General features: G+C 38.6%; 1 long non-coding RNA gene across 2 annotated transcripts; it reads left to right on the forward strand.

The window, feature by feature from the left end:
- The first annotated feature begins 331 nt into the window (after positions 1 to 331).
- LOC127454614 (uncharacterized) lies at positions 332 to 4,566 on the forward strand. Of its 2 annotated transcripts, none has more exons than XR_007899577.1 (3): positions 332 to 699; positions 814 to 971; positions 1,232 to 4,566. It is a non-coding gene; the product is annotated as an uncharacterized LOC127454614 (long non-coding RNA). The 2 variants fall into 2 exon arrangements; XR_007899578.1 differs by having other exon boundaries at positions 814 to 931.
- The last annotated feature ends 3,900 nt before the right edge of the window (positions 4,567 to 8,466 follow it).

Genomic DNA, 8,466 nt, shown 5'->3' on the forward strand with positions numbered 1-8,466 from the left:
ACTGTGCTTGTTAAGCAATTTCAAATGTCACAGCTTTTCTGACACTTTCAAACAGATGCTTTAGACAAACAATATGAGTTGAATATCAGTGAAACTTGAAATAAACATCCGATCGAGAAAAAAACCAAAAAAAAAACCTGTCAAACCAACCACAGTAGGGGTGTAACGGTACATGTATTCGTCCCGAACCATCACGGTACTGACGTCACGGTTTGGTGCATGCAGTCAGACGAAGAATACATCTGAGTCAGTCACAGGCGATCCAATCCAGAAGGGGGCGCGCACGGTAATGCAACGCAGTTTGCTAACCGCCACAACAGGGAAAAAAAAAGCAGAAGAAGAGATCATCTATGCACCAACCCAAAACAATAATGGCTTCTCCTAATGCACAAGTTTTATTTCTCATTATTCTATTTATTTTGTACTTTTATAACACGAGATGCTTTTCAGTTTTGTAGCTGATTGTGACCAAATACCTTTTGTTTTTTATCAACCCTACAAAAAAAAAAATATGGCCTGTGCTTAATACGCTAAAGGAGGCTGCACTGTACCAACTACCTCAGTGGGGACTAAATGCCACTAGGTGGAACAAACTGTAATTTGCACTACTGTCTGTTCAAAATAAATGGAAAGAAGCCTAGCATTTGGGATTTTTCCTGTTGTACCGAACTCGTATCGAACCGTGACCCCAAAACCGAGGTACGTACTGAACCGTGACTTCTGTGTACCGTTACACCCCTAAACTATAGAGATTTTTTTTAAATGCCTTAGCCAAACTCATCTTGTTCTCACCTGTATCTGTCACTCTGTCAGCCATGGCCATGACTGGGAAGCCGATGGCAGACGAGAGAATCCATACACAGATGTTGATGATCTTTGCCTTGACGGGTGTGCGAAAGTCCAGAGCTCTTACTGGGTGGCACACGGCAATGTAACGATCCACACTCATCATTGTCAGCGTGAAAATACTGGTGAACATATTGTAGTAGTCGATAGCAATGACCACTTTGCACAAGAGCTCACCGAAAGGCCAGGTGTTCATTAGATATTTGGCGCTCTGAAAGGGTAGAGTGCTGGTGGCTAAAGCATCAGCCAGTGCCAAGTTAAAGATGTAAATGTTGGTAGCTGTCTTCATCTTTGTGTACCTATTAAAGAAAAGAGCATAAAACTCAGCTTGAGAGATTAGTTACACAAGCACTTCATAGTTTTTTCTTTCTTTTTTTATCTTTAGTGCGTCATCTGCACCTGGGTTTGCAATGAAGATATGAGCTTACATAAATTATGAATGCATATGCAGATGAATGGGATACACTGATTGTACATGATTTGAATCTCCTCTTGGCTTCACCCTTTTCATTATGAATATCACATATGATAAACAAAGTTCATGATCTACTCCAAAAATAAAAAAAAATTAAAAAAAAACATATGTGCTCATTTAATACTCTTCCACCCTGTAATGTTCCAGGTTAAGTACAAGTTACCCTCAATTGAGAGCATTTGTGGCATAATGTTGATCACCAAAGAAAATAATTTTGACTCGTCCCTCGTTTAAAAAAAAGAATAATAATAATAAAAAAAAAAAGCAAATATTGTGGTTACAGTGAGGCACTGGAACCATACAATGGAAGTGAATGGGGCCAGCCCATAAACATAAAAAAAAAATAAAAAATACTGTTTCAAAAGAATAGTCACAAGACAAATATTATAGATGCTAACATGATTTTAGTGTGATGAAATCTCTGTTCTAAATTATTTTATTGTGAGTAAATTCCTTACATGGTTTACCAAGGTTACAGTGTCATAGCAACGAAGGTTTAGTTTTGGGTATACCTTCACACAAATAAGGTTAGTAAGCAATTTTATCACACTAAAGTCATGTTAGCATGTATAATATTTACAACTTTTGGCTATACTTTTGAAACAGTGTGTATTTTCATGTTTATGGACTGGCTCCATTCACTTCCATGATAAGTGTCCTCCTGCAATGAAAAGTTTTTTTATTTTTTATTCTTTTATAAACGAGGGACAACTAAAAATTATTTTTAAATATTTGTTATGCCACAAATTCTGTAGATTGATTTTACCTTGTATTGAAACTGGGACATTCCTTTAATTTCAGTAATTAAATCTGCAATAATCTGAAATTGTGACAAATATATGACATGAATTGGTACATTTATAATTTTCCTGATTCCACTGATTTGTTAGAAATGTAAATGTAAGGGGGCCTGGGTAGCTCAGTGGTAAAATACGCTGGCTACCACCCCTGGAGTTCGCTAGTTCGAATCCCAGGGCATGCTGAGTGAATCCAGCCAGGTCTCGTAAGCAACCAAATTGGCTAGGTAGGGTAGAGTCACATGGGGTAACCTCCTCGTGGTCGCCATAATGTGGTTTGTTCTCGGTGGGGCGCATGGTGAATTGAGCGTGGTTGCCGCTATGTCTCCGTGGCAACGTGCTCAACAAGCCACGTGATAAGATGCGCGGGTTGACTGTCTCAGACGCAGAGGCAACTCCGCCATAGATTGGGCATTCCAAATTGGAAGAAAAAGGGGAAAAATCCCCCCAAAAAAAGAAATGTAAAAATGTAATTTTTGGTTTCAGTAGTTCATTTGTTACCTTCGTTGAACAGTATTGCACAGTAGACGTTTCCCATGCAGTAGTCATTGTTTTCAAAATGCATTGCTTTCAAAACTTATCTCGCTCAGTTTTTATTTTTAAAGATGCTGTAAGAAATGTATATAATAATAGCAGAATAGCAGAAATATATATAATAAACATACATATATACATTTTATGTGTGGAATTCCAAAAAATTACACAGCAGCTTTTCAAATAAACATCTGTCTCATTTGTAATCTATCCATTCGTAACAACATTAAATTAAGGTGACTCAAGTGTCTCTCTGTGATATCATGCAATAATCAGCTCATAATCATCTCATAATCAATCATTTTCTGGGAGCCATCTCATATGAATAATGGGGCATAAAAGGATGCAACAACACCATGGTGATTAAAGAAAAGACCCTGTAAACCAATGCTAAATGCATAAATTATAATCCATTGATTGTCCTCTCAAAGCTTTAGAGATTTGTCTGGTGCCTGCACACTGTGATTTCTATTGAGGACTTGGCATTTGAAGTCTCACAGAGCTTAAGAGAGAAGACAGAATATCCATTAGTGACACTACATTTTATTGCTCTCTTTGTACAAGGCCATAAGTGCAGTAAGAAGAAGAAATCCATTATTCTGTCTTCCATTAAGTCTTTCATGCTGTGTGTATAACATGTTTTGTTGCATATCCATGACTCATGTTTGTATTCCTAATTTTACACTAGTCCCACTTTCATAGGGAAATGCTGGTTTGCTATGTGTTGTCGAAGTGTACTCTATTTAGTGATGCCATCCATCACTTTTTTCACACCATTTTGTTGCATTAAGGGAATATATCTCTGGAAAGGTGTATTTTAGGTAAATAAAATCATGTTCGTATCATTATTGAGTGGTCCCTTTTTATTTAGCGCTGAATAGCTTGAATGGGTTTTTGTCATGTATCTTGTTATATGTTTATTATTGAAAAAGGCAAGAAATATACTGTCTCTACACTTTAAAAAGTGTTAACCTTCTATTGTTACCTTATGGAGCTATTTCTACCTGATATGACCCTTAGAAATTCGTTTTATTGGTGTAACCTAATGTAGTCAGTTTGATTTAGTCATAATCATATTACTGACTTGAATAAAACTAATTAATTTAGATGTTACAACATGAAGCGCTTTTTAGGTAATTTTTTTTTTTAGTCTTGTCTTTATTCAGTCTAATTTTCATACTGTAAGTAAAGCACTTTGCCAACTTTTTGAGGATCAATGAATAAAAATGAGAGGAGAACTTTGAGTTGCAATGTAAAATCTATTCATATCATGTTCTTATTTCTAATCAAAACTTTAAGGAGAATTGTTAATGAGCTTATTTCATATTGAACAATTTCTCCCTTGGAGGCTGCAGCGGTTGGTGTGCTTCTGCTCCTTTCTTTTTCCTCCTTTACTTTTATCTTCATAGCTTAAAATGTACCATTTATTTTTGAAATATCCCTATAATGGAGAAGGCATCTGTGAAAGGTAGACAAACCAGACATATGATGAGCCCATTCAGTCTGTTCCTCTTAGGCAACAGCTTTGAAATCTTGATGATTCACTACATAATATGAAATGCATTGTGAATGGATACGCAAGATGTGATCTAGCTGAATGAATTGTAATGGTTCTGTGCTCTAAACCACTTTTAGGGAGTAGATCAAAGGCTCTCAGCTAGTTCAGTGTTGTCTACTTTAAAAAATTTATATTTCTCCACATTTTTGTGCGTTGGAGACACTTTTCAGTTTTGTCTAATAAAGAGTTGATAAGAGGAGGGTTTTGGTCTCTTTGGGATAATCTTGATTATTTATTTGTTTTGTTTTATATAGCAAGTACTGTATGTCTTGAAACTGTGGACTACATACACTCACTGAGCACTTTATTAGGAACACTATGGTCTTAATAAAGTGCCCAACATGGTCTTCTGCTGTTGTAGCCCATCCGATTCAAGGTTCGAAGTGTTGTGCATTCTGAGATGCTATTCTGCTCACTACAGTTGTACAGAGTGGTTATCTGAGTTACCGTAGTCTTTCTGTCACCTTGAATCAGTCTGGCCATTCTCCGTTGACCTCTCTTATCAACAAGGCGCTTCCGTCCACAGAATTGCCACTCACTGGATTTTTTTGTTTTGTTTTTGGCACTATTCTGAGTAAACTCTGGAGATTGTTGTGCGTGAAAATCCCAGGAGATCAACAGTTACATAAGTACTCAGACCAGCCCATCTGGTACCAACAGTCATGCCACGGTCAAAATCACTGAGATCACATTTTTTCCTCCATTCTGATGGTTGATGTGAACATTAACTGAACCTCCTGTCCCATATCTGAATGATTTTATGCATTGCACTGTTGACACATGATTGGCTGATTAGATAATTGCATGAATATGTAAGTATACAGGTGTTCCTAATAAAGTTCTCAGTTAGTGTATTAATACTTCAATAGTTAACATACTTACAATACTTCACCAAAGTCTTAAAAAAAATATGTATCCAAGAAAATAGTATGCACATAAGGTCAAATCTGATTGTTGCTTGCTTATACAATCTCATGAATCACTCAGCAAAAGATTATTGCATGATTGTCAAGCATGTCAGCCAGCTGTTGAGCAACGAGGCTTTGAGTTGTAAATGCTGCTTTGCGAATCAATATGTTCTTTATCTAAAATAAACTAGGCTTTTTTCTAAGCTAAATCAGTAGGGTGATGCTGTTTGGACTAGTTTTGTTCTCTGTGTCCATGCTGAGTGGGAGGTTGTCATGGCCACCCTCAGGAAAGCACATCTACAGCCGCTCATATTTCATCCCTTACATATTCCACAAATGTGTTACATTTGTATCAAAACTCCATGTCCACCATCTTCTTTGTATATACAGTAAACGCTATATACCTTGGGTTATATATGAACAACGTTTTTATTTTTTTGGACTGTCTGTAGAAACCGTACTTGCGTGCTTATGTTACTCTTTAGGTGCAGTTCACACCAAACACATTTTTGTGCTGTTTTTTTCATAATTTTTCAATGTTAACATGCGCTAGACGAACGTCTTTTGACAGTTGCACTGCGTCTCTGTTTTTTCAGCGTCTCGCGCAGGAATGCATTTTTTTTTTCTTTTTCTCCCAATTTGTAATGCCCAATTCCCAATGTGCTTTTTTTTTTTTTTTAAGTCCTCATGGTCGCGTAGTGATTCGCCTCAGTCCAGGTGAAGGAGGACGAATCCCAGTTGCCTCCGCGTCTGAGATCGTCAACCCACGCATCTTATCACGTGGCTTGTTGAGCATGTTGCCACGGAGACATAGCGTGTGGAGGCTTCACGCCACCCACCGCGGCAACCACGCACAACTCACCAGGCGCCCCACCGAGAACGAACCACATTATAGCGATCACAAGGAGGTTACCCCATGTGACTCTACCCTCCCTAGCAACCGGGCCAATTTGGTTGCTTAGGAGACCTGGCTGGAGTCACTCAGCACACCCTGGGATTCGAACTAGTGTACTCCAGGGGTGGTAGCCAGCGTCTTTTACCACTGAGCTATCCAGGCCCCGGGAATGCGTTTTTTAAAAAGAACTGTTAAGGCTCCTTTACACAGCCAAGTTAAAAGGATAGTTCACCCAAAAATTCAGTCATTTTTTACTCATCCCTGTGTTGTTTTAACTCATATGACTTTTTTTTCTTAACACAAATGGATAATAAAATAATGTGCTCAATAATGTGCTCAATGATGTCATAGAATAGCAGCTTCAAAAGTATGCAAAAGTATAATAAATGATTGTATGCGACTCATGCCTTATTCTGAAGAAATACGAAATGGAACATTGAGAAACAAACCAAAATCTAATGTTTTATTTAGTAAAAATCCTGATTGACCATTGCTCTACTGCAGGGGTGGACTGGGAACAGAAATCGGCCCAGTTGTGGGGGTTGGGGGTGGATGTCGCTGTCCTTTTCTGACATATCGCGGCGCTGTTTTGTGGCCTGTTCTGCATAACGTGGTGGCCCATTTCAGCTTATCGTGGCCCATTCGGCCCCATTTCGTGGCCGGCCCAGCGGGAAAAGTCTCGGTTCTCCCAGTGGCCAGTCCGCCCCTGCTCTACTGAGCGCATTCATGAGAGTGCACAAGAGCAACAGAATACACAGCCAATGCTCACAAGATGGGCTGATCAACAGAAATAAGCTTTGATTATCTATTACCACAGCTATAGTAACAACAGAACACAACACAGCTGCACACAGATCAGAACTTACAAAATATGTCGAAGTGGAGATGCATTTCTATGCCCAGTCTTATTTGTTTGAACCAGAGTACTCTGAAATCAATCACAGAGAAATGGAAGAAGCTGAGGCAGCCACATTCACACCGTATCCTAATCGGTCACCAAAGACACGCAATAAAAGGTATCTTTTCTATGTTAATCAGAGTTTTTGTCCTAACCAGCTGTGAAGAGCGATGACCATTCTGTCGATCACTTGGTTTCTATTTGTGGTGTCAGGCCAAGCAGCCCCATCCACTATAAACTGGCACCGGCCCAAGATCTTTGTCATAACAGTATTTTGAAGCCAGCATCTCACTAGCCAGTTAAAAACAACCGAGGATGTCACACCTACCAACTGTTTCGCTGTGGTCTCGCTTTCTTCTCTTCTTTCTCTCATGGTGTTCCAGTTCACTTTCGGTAGGCAAAACATCCAAAACCTCCAAAACACTGCATCTCCTGTATTCAATGTCTGCCTGTAGCTTCTGAGTGTGTATGTGTGGCTGCATCAACCTCCTCCATCACTCTGTTTGATTTCCAAGTACTCCAGTTCAAACAAATAAGGTTGGACACAGAAACGCATTTCCTCTTCAACTTTAAACTCTTCAGACATGTTTTGTAAGTTCTGTTCTCTGGTTTGTGTGCAGCTGTGTTGTGTTCTGTTACTATCGCTGTGGTGATAGATAAACAAAACGAGTTGTTGCTTGAACGCTCCATCCTATATTCCAGGACCATGACTCACCCGGCCTGCCTGCATCTCCGCTCAACCACTTACCACCAGCCCGGCTAGTCTTCTGCCTCCGCCTTCACCTGTGTCTGCAAACATCTTGTAATAAACCCGTTGAACCAACTTCGTTCTCCGTGTCTGTGTTCTGCTTTTGGGTCCAGAGCTGTCATTGGTCATAACATTTCAGTTTGTTTCTCACCGAACTTTATTGTATTCCTTCAGAATAAGGCAAGAATCACATATGATAATTTATTAGACTTCTGAATTATACTTTTGCTTCCAATAAACTGCCATTGTATAACATCACTGAGTACAATTTTTTTTTTTTCAGAATACTTCCCTTTGTGTTAAGAAAAAGAAAGAAAGTCATATGGTATAACAACATCATAGGGGTGAGTAAATAATGACTGAATTTTCCTTTTTGGATGAACTATCCCTTTAAGGCTGCTCTAAACCTGCTCAAAATTCTGTGTAAAGATGCAATGCCACATAAAAGCCAGACTAAATTATGCCTACTCTGACCCACCTCACCCCCTATCAAAGGCAGTGCTGACGTTGCTTTGGTTCTGTTTAAATTAAATGCAGCATCAGTACGGCCTTCAACTTTGTCATTGTCTTGATGCAGCAGAATTAAGTTTAATATTTAAATGTATAATTTCATGTCGTAATTCATTTCAAATTCTATATTCATAAAAATATTTGGTCCCACTTTATATTAGGCGTCTTTAACTACTATGTACTAACATTAAAATACATACAATACAATTTAATTATTGTGTAACTACATGTTGTTCTGCAAAATTCTCACAAGATTCACATTTGTTGCTACTGAGGTTGTGGTACTTTATGGGTAGG

This window comes from Myxocyprinus asiaticus, chromosome 16 (genome assembly GCF_019703515.2).
Source record: "Myxocyprinus asiaticus isolate MX2 ecotype Aquarium Trade chromosome 16, UBuf_Myxa_2, whole genome shotgun sequence".
Classification (NCBI taxonomy): domain Eukaryota; kingdom Metazoa; phylum Chordata; class Actinopteri; order Cypriniformes; family Catostomidae; genus Myxocyprinus; species Myxocyprinus asiaticus.